Source organism: Triticum urartu, chromosome 1A (genome assembly GCF_056163025.1).
Source record: "Triticum urartu cultivar PI428250 chromosome 1A, HENAU_Tu73, whole genome shotgun sequence".
Classification (NCBI taxonomy): domain Eukaryota; kingdom Viridiplantae; phylum Streptophyta; class Magnoliopsida; order Poales; family Poaceae; genus Triticum; species Triticum urartu.
In genome coordinates, this window is record NC_141873.1 from 253511981 (window position 1) to 253524319 (window position 12339).

Sequence of the window (12339 nt, forward strand, 5' to 3'; positions counted from 1 at the left end):
TAATTAGCTAGGAGCTTATAATGGTTTACCTTGCGTGCCAACATGCTATTAAAATGGTTGTGATGTGGTATGATAGGGTGGTATCCTCCTTTGAACGATTCGAGTGGCTTGACTTGGCACATGTTCACGCATGTAGTTGAAACAAAATCAACATAGCCTCCATGATATTTATGTTCATGGTGAATTATATCCTACTCATGCTTGCACTCAGTGTTGATTAATTTTAATGCATGTTCATGACTGTTGTCACTCTCTAGCTGGTCGCTTCCCAGTCTCTTTCTAGCCTTCACTTGTACTAAGCGGGAATACTGCTTGTGCATCCACTTCCATAAACCCCAAAAGTTATTCCATATGAGTCCACCGTACCTTCCTATATGCGGTATCTACCTGCCGTTCCAAGTAAATTTGTATGTGCCAAACTCTAAACCTTCAAATGAAATTTTGTTTTGTATGCTTGAATAGCTCATGTATCAACTAGGGCTGTCTATATCTTCCATGCTAGGTGGGTTATTCTCAAGAGGAGTGGACTCCGCTCCTCACTCACGAGAAAATTGCCGGCAACCCGGATGCCCAGTCCCATGCTTAAATTAAAATAATTGCAAACAAAACTCCCCAGGATTGCTGTTAGTTGGAGGCACCCGTTGTTTCGAACAAGCCATGGATTGATGTTTGTTGGTGGTGGGGGAGTATAAACTTTACCATTATGTTTGGGAACCGCCTATAATGTGTGTAGCATGGAAGATATCGAGATCTCTCGGTTGTTATGTTGACAATGAAAGTATACCACTCAAAATATTATTCATCTCTATTTCAAAATCGAGCTCTGGCACCTCTACAAATCCCTGCTTCCCTCTGAGAAGGGCCTATCTATTTACTTTTATTTGAGTCATCATCCTCTTATTAAAAAGCACCAGTTGGAGAGCACCACTATCATTTGTGTGTATTACTATTAGTTTACATTGAGTATGACTGTGAATGGATCTCTTTTACCATGAATTACAATGTTTAGTCAGTCCTTGAACCTCAAAGGTGCTCTGCATTTATGTTTTGCGGTCTCAGAAAGGGCTAGCGAGATACCATCTTGTTATACCATATTATGATTGTTTTGAGAAAGTGTTGTCATCCGAGATTTACTATTATTGCTCGCTAGTTGATTATGCCATTGATATGAGTAAACATGAGACCTAAATGTTATTGTGAATATGGTTAGTTCATAATCTTTGATGAAAACTTGAATGTTCACTTTACATATTTACAACAACAAGATCAAACAGAGTGTGTAAAAGTTTTTCTTTATCACTTTCAGTTTGTCAACTGAATTGCTTGAGGACAAGCAAAGGTTTAAGCTTGGGGGAGTTGATACGTCTCCATCGTATCTACTTTTCCAAACACGTGTTCCCTTGTTTTGGACTCTAACTTGCATGATTTGAATGGAACTAACCCATACTAACGTTGTTTTCAGCAGAATTGCCATGGTGTTATTTTTGTGCAGAATAAAAGTTTTCGGAATGACCTGAAACTTCACGAAGAATATTTTAGGAATATATAAAAAATGTTGGCGAAAGAATCAACGTCAGGGGGCCCACACCCTATCCATGAGGGTGGGCCCCAGGGGCGCGCCCCCTGTCTCGTGGGCCCCCTGAGGCTCCACCGACCTCAACTCCAACTCTATATATTCACGTTCGGGGAAAAAAAATCAGAAAGAAGGATTCATCGCGTTTTACGATGCGGAGCCGCCGCCAAGCCCTAATCTCTCTCGGGAGGGCTGATCTGGAGTCCGTTCGGGGCTCCGGAGAGGGGAATCCGTCGCCATCGTCATCATTAACCTTCCTCCATCACCAATTTCATGATGCTCGCCGCCGTGCGTGAGTAATTCCATCGTAGGCTTGCTGGACGGTGATGGGTAGGATGAGATTTATCATGTAATCGAGTTAGTTTTTTTAGGGTTTGATCCCTAGTATCCATTATGTTCTGAGATTGATGTTCCTATGACTTTGTTATGCTTAATGCTTGTCACTAGGGCCCGAGTGCCATCATTTCAGATCTTAACCTATTATGTTTCCATGAATATATGTGAGTTCTTGGTCCTATTTTGCAAGTCGATACTCACCTACTATGTGTTATGATCCATTAACCCCGAAGTGACAATAAACGTGACAATTACCGGTGATGACTATAGTTTGAGGAGTTCATGTATTCACTAAGTGTTAATGCTTTGTTCCGGTACTCTATTAAAAGGAGGCCATAATATCCCTTAGTTTCCAATAGGACCCCGCTGCCACGGGAGGGTAGGACAAAAGATGTCATGCAAGTTCTTTTCCATAAGCATGTATGACTATATTCGGAATACATGCCTACATTACATTGCTGAACTGGAGCTAGTTCTGTGTGACCCTATGTTATAACTATTGCATGAGGAATCGCATCCGACATAATTATCCATCATTGATCCATTGCCTACGAGATTTTCACATATTGATCTTTGCTAGTTACTTTTCCGTTGCCACTGTTACAATCACTACAAAACTACTACTGTTACTTTTGCCACCTTTACCGTTACTTCCATATTACTTTGCTACTAAATACTTTGCTACAGATATTAAGTCTTTCAGGTGCGGTTGAATTGACAACTCAACTGTTAATACTTGAGAATATTCTTTGGCTACCCTTGTGTCGAATCAATAAATTTGGGTTGAACACTCTACCCTCAAAAACTGTTGCGATCCCCTATACTTGTGGGTTATCAACGACTTCCACAGACAAAGATTGTACTGGCTCCAAAACCACTCCAAAGTTGGAGGGGTCTAGTGCAACCTCATTTGGCGGCGCATAGGGGTCCTCCTCGTTGTTGCTCTTTGACTGAGCGTCCTTGGGGGAGGCGCCTCCTCGTCGGCGCGTGGGCAGATCGACGGTGCCATGGCAGAGATTTGAGAGAGAGAGAGAGCGTGAGGGGAGGATGTAGATGAGAATGCAGGCGGGACGATGTGAGCAAGGTAGTATTTATTGGCGGTCGGAATCTAGATCAACGGGAACAGTACACACGCCGGTCGCCGGAACTTACGAGTACTATAGTTTGAATTACACACGATTCCCGCAGCAAAAGCCATGTGTGAACTTAATAGTTGACGGTTTCCAAAACAGAATCTTGTATGATTAATAACCCGCGCCACTCACCTTCCAAACCTCGAGGCATGAAATAGAGTGCCAATCGTGTGGGGCCCGATTGTTTTGCCAGATCTTTACATTTTCTTTTTTGAACACTAGATATTTACATCGTCTTTTTTAATTATTTGGAATTTAAATGCCATGCCACTCCATGCATGTGTCCAAGCCGTTATGGTTAGCCGCTACATATAGACGTAGTTCAAATTTGGATTACAGTCATTAAATGGCTAGAAAATCACTTAAATGTCTTAAAAAGGTCAAATGACCCCTGAAATTTTTCAAAGTTTTGACATGACAGTTGTATTACTACACGTTAACTATAGAATTTTTTTGAAGCCTATAAGAGGAAGCTATCGTCGATTCGTCATCAAACAAGCATTGTTCCCTCTCGGAACCACGAGCCTTCTAGTGAGTTGCTCTGGTTTGTGCGGGGTGTGTGTCCAAACTTTAGTCAAATAGGCCAATTTTTTTACCACATCATCTTGGTGGCATGACATTACGTCAAGCAAGGTTTTATGTGTTTCTGATCATTTTTAATTTTTTGGAATTTAAATGGCATGGCACTCCATGCATGTCACTACTGCAGGATGCTGCTAACGCGACACTACGATCAGAGACCCTTCGACGAAACTGTGTGCGGTGTAATAATCACAAACGGTGGTGTAAAAGAACTGTCGAAAGGTGCAAATCATTTGCGATGGCGGAGCCATCAAACACGGTTCAGATTTTAGTTGCGTGTGTGATCCAGGGCATACAGTTCAGTCTGATGAACTATTTGCGATGAGGTAGAACAAAAGAAATGGGCAGCCCGATGAAGGCGTGTGCGATATAGAGCATATGGTTCACTCGGATGAACTGTGTGTGATTAGGCAATACAAAAGAAACGGTCAGCCAGATCAAGGTGTGTGTGATTGAGGGCATAGGCTTCAGAAGGATTAACTGTTTGCGATTACGCAATAGAACATAAACGGGTCAGCCAGAGAAAAGTGTCTGCGATTGATGGCATACACTTCACATGGATGAACTATTTGTGATTAGCCACAACAAATTGAAACAGTTAGATAGATCAACGTGTGTGCGCTAGATGGGCACACACATTCTAGTTAAAACAAGCATGCGCGATGGTAATAACGAGCGCGCACGGTTGTTGGAACAAGACGTGTGCTGACATTGCCTATTGCGGTGCACCCTATGGTGCAAACCCCACGTACGCGGCCGAGAAGGCGTACGTGCCCACGTTACGCCTTCTAGGAATAGTGCCGCACTTATAACCGTCAGTAAATTTTGAGCATGCGTCCCGTCATAATTTATTTTAGAAGAACAGGGAGTTCGCATCCCGTCACATTCCAAATTGCAAACCTGTTCACACCGATCAAAACCTAAACGGTTTCCCACTTAGGAGCGTATTACTACGCGGTTAGAAATACTACTATTCCAAGATAACTGCACATTCCTCCTCAACTCCTCATCCACAAGAAGTCAAAAACAAACAAGTCATTCATCATCATTCCCTTGCGTCCGCCATGGCCAGCGTGAGTTCTGGGTCGAGAGATTGCCACCAAGGAGAGGCGAGCCTGGAAGCGGAAGGACGAGTCCCTCCTTGCCGCAAAAGCAGCCAACATGTCCCACTACACGGTCGTAGCAGCAGAGAGGTCCCGCCGTGCCGCCGAAGCAACACGGAGGTCCCGCCGCACCGTCGATGGAGTAGACTAGTCCGGCCACAGAAGAGATGTCCCGCCATGCCGTGAATGCAGCAAAGATGTCCTCCCGCGCTGCGGCATCCTGGGAAAATGTCTAACGGGTAGGCGAGGACTCCTACAGGCGCATGCGTGCCCTCGTCCTTAGGCAGATGGATCAAATCTCTAGGTGGGCGAGGTTGCAGGCTGACCTGATACCTCGTTTGAACAGTCTACCGATGTCATCCGGCAACTAAATGAGAGCAATGCGAAGCTCCGGGCCGAGCGCGACCTGCTGAGAGCGAAGATCGTCGGAAGTGCGGAGCAGCAGGAGCAGACCACTGCCTTGTTGAAGAGGACCGGCGTCATCGTCGAGAAACTTATGGACGAGAATGCCATGTTGCACATCGAGCGTGGAAGGCTGGTGGAGGAATCCGTGGATGCTCTCAAGCAGCATCTAGAGGACAAGAAAGAGCTCGTCGCCGCTTGCCGCGGAGACTAGTTCCCGCGGCCTGCAGCAACGCATCAAGAAAGTAGAGATCAGCAAGCCGGATTGATGTCTTCCTTCTTCTTTTGCCCTTGTGTATTTCGGGCATTGCCGCATGTGGCTTTTTTAATTATGTTTCTAAATATGTAAGACAATTATTATCCACTGTCATCGTCCTTATATTCATCATGCATGCTATAAGTCGGAGTCGATGCTATATAGGTCCGTCGAATCTTACATCAAGATCCGTGCAAAACTTTCTTTTAAGATTTTCATTTTTCTCTCTTAAATCTCAGTCCAGTGAGACATATAGCCACGCCGTAGAACAAGTGCTCAGGCATCATTAATGGAGAAGCTGGGAGGGAGGTGCGCGACTGGTAGCGGTCAAAGGGCTCTCCTCTCGATGAGCACGCGCAGGGTCTGATCGCATGCCTCCCATACCCAAATAGCTATCCAGCACAGCACCTCCCAGCCAATAAAAAAAGGGGACGCGTGGCCGCACCTAATTGGTAAGTAGAACACCCACGGTTTCAATAATACTTGTGTTTCCGATTCATAACGTGACAGCACTTGTTCCAAAATGACTTTGTTGATTGTTAATGTGTGCGCCTTCGCAAATCGGATAGAAAAATTACCACAACATGTTGGTGCCATGTCATGACACCATGCCAACTTTCATGATTTTCAGACGTGTTTTGGATTTACAGGAATTAAAAAACCAAATTCTCAATCTTTTCGGTCGAGCCACGACGCCCAGATGTTTGAATTTCACTCCCATCTCTTGCATGGGACAAAGAAAACACCCAAGGACACACATGTGATTTTTCAAACAACTTTAGTGCACTGGAGCATGTGCTTGTAGTTCAAATTTGAATTATGCACATTAAATGAGTAGAAACTCAATTAATGTGTAAAAAAGGCCAAATGAACCCCGAAATAATTAAAAAATTTAGCACGGTACTTCTATTTGGTGTAATCTGCCTATGTAAAAAAATTAAGGCGGGAGAAGGCAATGTACGTATGTCGTTTCGCACACGGAGGTGACACGCTCCCTCTCGAAACCACGGGCCTTCTTGAGGGAAGCTCCAGTTTGCAAGAATCTTACACCAAAGCTTGTCATAATTCGGCCAAAAAATTACCACACATGTTGGTGCCATGTCATGACACCATGCCAAGTTTCATGATTTTCAGGCATGTTTTGGATTTACAGGAATTAAAAAACCAAGTTTCTCAATCTTTCCGGCCGAGCCACGACGCCCAGATGTTTGAATTTCACTGCCATGTCTTGCATGGGACCTAAAAATTCACCCAAGGACACACATGTGAATTTTTAAACAACTTTGGTGCACTGGAGCATGTACTTTTAGTTCAAATTTGAATTATGCAAAGTAAATGCGCAGAAACTCAATTAATGTATAAAAAAGGCCAAACGATCCCGTAATAATTCCAAAATATAGCACAATACTTCTATTTTGTCTAATCTGCCTGTGTAAAAAATTAAGGCGGGAGAAGGCAATGTGCGTATCTCATTTCGCACACGGAGGTGACACGTTCCCTCTCGGAGCCACGAGCCTTCTTGAGGGAAGCTCCGGTTTGCAAGAAGCTTACATCAAAGCTTTTCCCAATTCAGCCAAAAAATTTACCGCATCATGTTGGTGCCATGTCATGACACCATGCCAAGTTTCATGATTTTCAGGCGTGTTTTGGATTTACAGGAATTAAAAAACCAAGTTTCTCAATCTTTCCGGCCGAGCCACGATGCCCAGATGTTTGAATTTCACTCCCATATCTTGCATGGGACCTAGATATTCACCCAAGGACACACATGTGATTTTTCAAACAACTTGGGTGCACTGGAGCATGTGCTTGTAGTTGAAATTTGAAGTATGCACATTAAATGCGCAGAAACTCAATTAATGTATAAAAAGGCCAAACGAACCCGGAATAGTTCTAAAATTTAGCACGGTACTTCTATTTGGTCTAATCTGCCTGTGTAAAAAAATTAAGGCGGGAGAACGCGGTGTATGTATACCGTTTCGCACACGGAGGTGACATGTTCCCTCTCAGAACCACGAGCCTTCTTGAGGGAAGCTCCGATTTGCAAGAATCTTACACCAAGGCTTGTCCCAATTCAACCAAAAAAATTACCGCAGCATGTTGGTGCCATGTCATGACACCATGCCAAGTTTCATGATTTTCAGGAGAGTTTTGCATTTACAGGAATTTAAAAACCAAGTTTCTCAATCTTTCCGACCGAGCCACGACGCCCAGATGTTTGAATTTCACTCCCATCTCTTGCATGGGACCTAGAAATTCACCCAAGGACACACATGTGATTTTTCAAACAACTTTGGTGCACCGGAGCATGTGCCTGTAGTTCAAATTTGAATTATGCATATTAAATGCGCGGAAACTCAAATAATGTATGAAAAGGGCCAAACAAACCCGAATTAATTCCAAAATTTAGCACGGTACTTCTATTTGGTCTAATTTGCCTATGTAAAAAAATTAAGGCGGGAGAAGGCAGTGTACGTATGTCGTTTCGCACACGAAGATGACACATTCCCTCTCGAAACCATGAGCCTTCTTGAGGGAAGCTCCGGTTTGCAAGAAGCTTACATCAAAGCTTGTTCCAATTCGGCCAAAAAAATTACCGCAGCACGTTGGTGCCATGTAATGACACCATGCCAAGTTTCATGATTTTCAGGCGTGTTTTCGATTTACAGGAATTAAAAAAACCAAGTTTCTCAATCTTTTCGGCCGAGCCACGAAGCCCAGATGTTTGAATTTCACTCCCACCTCTTGCATGGGACCTAGAAATTCACCCAAGGACACACATGTGATTTTTCAAACAACTTGGGTGCACTGGAGCATGTGCTTGTAGTTGAAATTTGAATTATGCACATTAAATGCGCAGAAACTCAATTAATGTATAAAAAGGCCAAACGAACCCGGAATAATTCCAGAATTTAGCACAGTACTTCTATTTGGTCTAATCTGCCTGTGTAAAAAAAATAAGGCGGGTGAAGGTAATGTACGTATGTCGTTTCACACATGGAGGTGACATGTTCCCTCTCGAAACCACGAGCCTTCTTGAGGGAAGCTCCGGTTTGCAAGAAGCTTACATCAAAGCTTGTCCCAATTCGCCAAAAAAATTACCGCAGCATGTTGGTGCCATGTCATGACACCATGCCAGGTTTTATGATTTTCAGGCGTGTTTTGGATTTACAGGAATTAAAAAACCAAGTTTCTCAATCTCTCCGGCCGAGCCACGACGCCCAGATGTTTGAATTTCACTCCCATCTCTTGCATGGGACCTAGAAATTCACCAAAGGACACACATGTGATTTTTCAAACAACTTTGGTGCACTGGAGCATGTTCTTGTAGTTCAAAATTGAACTATGCACATTAAATGCACAGAAACTCAATTAATGTACAAAAAAAGGCCAAACGAACCCGGAATAATTCCAAAATTTAGCACGATACTTCTATTTGGTCTAATCTGCGTGTGTAAAAAAATTAAGGCGGGAGAAGGCAGTGTACGTATGTCATTTCGCACACGGAGGTGACACGTTCCCTCTCGGTACCACGAGCCTTCTTGATGGAAGCTCCGGTTTGCAAGAAGCTTACACCAAAGCTTGTTCCAATTCGGTCAAAAAAATTACCGCACCATGTTGGTGCCATGTCATGACACAATGCCAAGTTTCATGATTTTCAGGCGTGTTTCAGATTTATAGGAATTAAAAAAAAATCAAGTGTCTCAATATTTCCGGCCGAGCCACGACGCCCAGATGTTTGAATGTCACTCCCATCTCTTGCATCGAACCGAGAAATTCACCCAATGACACACATGTGATTTTTCAAACAACTTTGGTGCATTAGAAAATGTGCTTGTAGTTCAAATTTGAATTATGCACATTAAATGCGCAGAAACTCAATGAATGTATAAAAAGGCCTAACGAATCCAGAATAATTCCAAAATTTAGCACGGTACTTCTATTTGGTCTAATTTTCCTCTGTAAGAAAATTAAGGCGTGAGAAGGCAGTGTACGTATGTCGTTTCGCACACGGAGGTGACACGTTCCCTCTCAGAACCACGAGTCTTCTTGAGGTAAGCTCCGGTTTGCAAGAAGTTTACATCAAAGCTTGTTCCAATTCGGCCAAGAAAATTACTGCAGCATGTTGGTGCCATATTTTTACACCATGCCAAGTTTCATAATTTCAGGCGTGTTTTGGATTTACAGGAATTAAAAAACCAAGTTTCTCAATCTTTCTAGCCGAGCTGCGACGCCCAGATGCTTGAATTTCACTCCCATCTCTTGCATGGGACCTAGAAATTCACCCAAGGACACACCTGTGATTTTTCAAACAACTTTGGTGCACTGGACTATGTGCTTGTAGTTCAAATTTGAATTATGCACATTAAATACGCAGAAATTCAATTAATGTATAAAAAAGGCCAAACGAACCCGGAATAATTCCAAAATTTAGCACGATACTTCTATTTGGTCTAATCTATCTGTGTAAAAAAATTAAGGCGGGAAAAGGCAGTGTACGTATGTCGTTTCGCATACGGAGGAGGCATGTTCCTTCTTAGAACCACGAGCCTTCTTGAGGACAGCTCCGGTTTGCAAGAAACTTACATCAAATCTTGTCCCAATTCGGCCAAAAAATTTACCGCAGCATGTTGGTGCCATGTCATGACACCATGCCAAGTTTCATGATTTTCATGCGTGTTTTGGATTTAAAGGAATTAAAAAAACCAAGTTTCTCAATCTTTCCGGTCGAGCCACGACGCCTAGATGTTTGAATTTCACTCCCATCTCTTGCATGGGACCTAGAAATTCACCCAAGTACACACATGTGATTTTTCAAACAACTTGGGTGCACTGTAGCATGTGCTTGTACTTCAAATTTGAATTATGCACATTAAATGCGCAGAAACTCAATTAATGTATAAAAAAGGCCAAACAAACCCGGAATAATTCTAAAATTTAGCATGGTACTTCTATTTGGTCTAATCTGCCTTTGTAAAAAAATTAAGGCAGGAGAAGGCGGTGTATGTATGCCGTTTCGCACACGGAGGTGACACGTTCCTTCTCAGAACCACAAGCCTTTTTGAGGGAAGCTCCGGTTTGCAAGAACATTACACCAACGCTTGTCCCAATTCAACAAAAAAAATTACCGCGACATGTTGGTGCCATGTCATGACACCATGCCAAGTTTCATGATTTTCAGGCATGTTTTGGATTTACCGGAATTAAAAAACCAAGTTTCTCAATCTTTCCGGCCGAGCCACGACGCCCAGATGTTTGAATTTCACTCTCATCTCTTGCATGGGACCTAGAAATTCACCCAAGGACACACATGTGATTTTTCAAACAACTTGGGTGCACTGGAGCATGTGCTTGCAGTTGAAATTTGAAGTATGCACACTAAATGCGCAGAAACTCAATTAATGTATAAAAAAGGCCAAACGAACCCGGAATAGTTCTAAAATTTAGCACGGTACTTCTATTTGGTCTAGTCTACCTGTGTAAAAAATTAAGGCGGGAGAAGGCAGTGTACGTATGTCGTCTCGCACACAAAGATGACACGTTCCCTCTCGGAACCACGAGCCTTCTTGAGGGAAGCTCCGGTTTGCAAGAAGCTTACATCAAAGCTTGTCCCAATTCGGCCAAAAAAATTACCGCAGCATGTTGGTGCCATGTCATGACACCATGCCAAGTTTTATGATTTTCAGGCTTATTTTGGATTTACAGGAATTAAAAAACCAAGTTTCTCAATCTCTCCGGCCGAGCCATGACGCCCAGATGTTTGAATTTCACTCCCATCTCTTGCATGGGACCTAGAAATTCACCAAAGGACACACATGTAATTTTTCAAATAACTTTGGTGCACTGGAGCATGTTCTTGTAGTTCAAATTTGAACTATGCACATTAAATGCGCAGAAACTCAATTAATGTATAAAAAAGGCCAAACGAACTCAGAATAATTCCAAAATTTAGCACGGTACTTCTATTTGGTCTAATCTGCATGTGTTAAAAAATTAAGGTGGGACAAGGCAGTGTACGTATGTCATTTCGCACACGGAGGTGACACGTCCCCTCTCGGAACCACGAGCCTTCTTGAGGGAAGCTTCGGTTTGCAAGAAGCTTACACCAAAGCTTGTCCCAATTCGGTCAAAAAAATTACCGCAGCATGTTGGTGCCATGTCATGACACAATGCCAAGTTTCATGATTTTCAGGCGTGTTTCTGATTTACAGGAATTTAAAAAATCAAGTTTCTCAATCTTTCTGGCCGAGCCACGATGTCCAGATGTTTGAATTTCACTCTCATCTCTTGCATGGGACCTAGAAATTCACCCAAGGACACACATGTGATTTTTCAAACAACTTTGGTGCACTAGAACATGTGCTTGTAGTTCAAATTTGAATTATGCACATTAAATGCGCGGAAACTCAATTAATGTATAAAAAGGCCAAACAAACCCGGAATAATTCCAAAATTTAGCACGGTACTTCTATTTGGTCTAATTTTCCTGTGTAAGAAAATTAAGGCGGGAGAAGGCAGTGTACGTATGTCGTTTCGCACACAGAGGTGAGAGGTTGCCACTCAGAACCACAAGCCTTCTTGAGGGAAACTCCGATTTGCAAGAAGTTTACATCAAAGCTTGTCCCAATTCGGCCAAAAATATTACTGCAGCATGTTGGTGCCATATTTTGACACCATGCCAAGTTTCATAATTTTCAGGCGTGTTTTGGATTTACAAGAATTAAAAAACCAAATTTCTCAATCTTTCCGGCCGAGCCACGACGCCCAGATGTTTGAATTTCACTCCCATCTCTTGCATGGGACCTAGAAATTCACCCAAGGACACACCTGTGATTTTTCAAACAACTTTGGTGCACTAGAGCATGTGCTTGTAGTTCAAATTTCAATTATGCACATTAAATGCACAAAAACTCAATTAATGTATAAAAAAGGCCAAACGAACCCGGATAATTC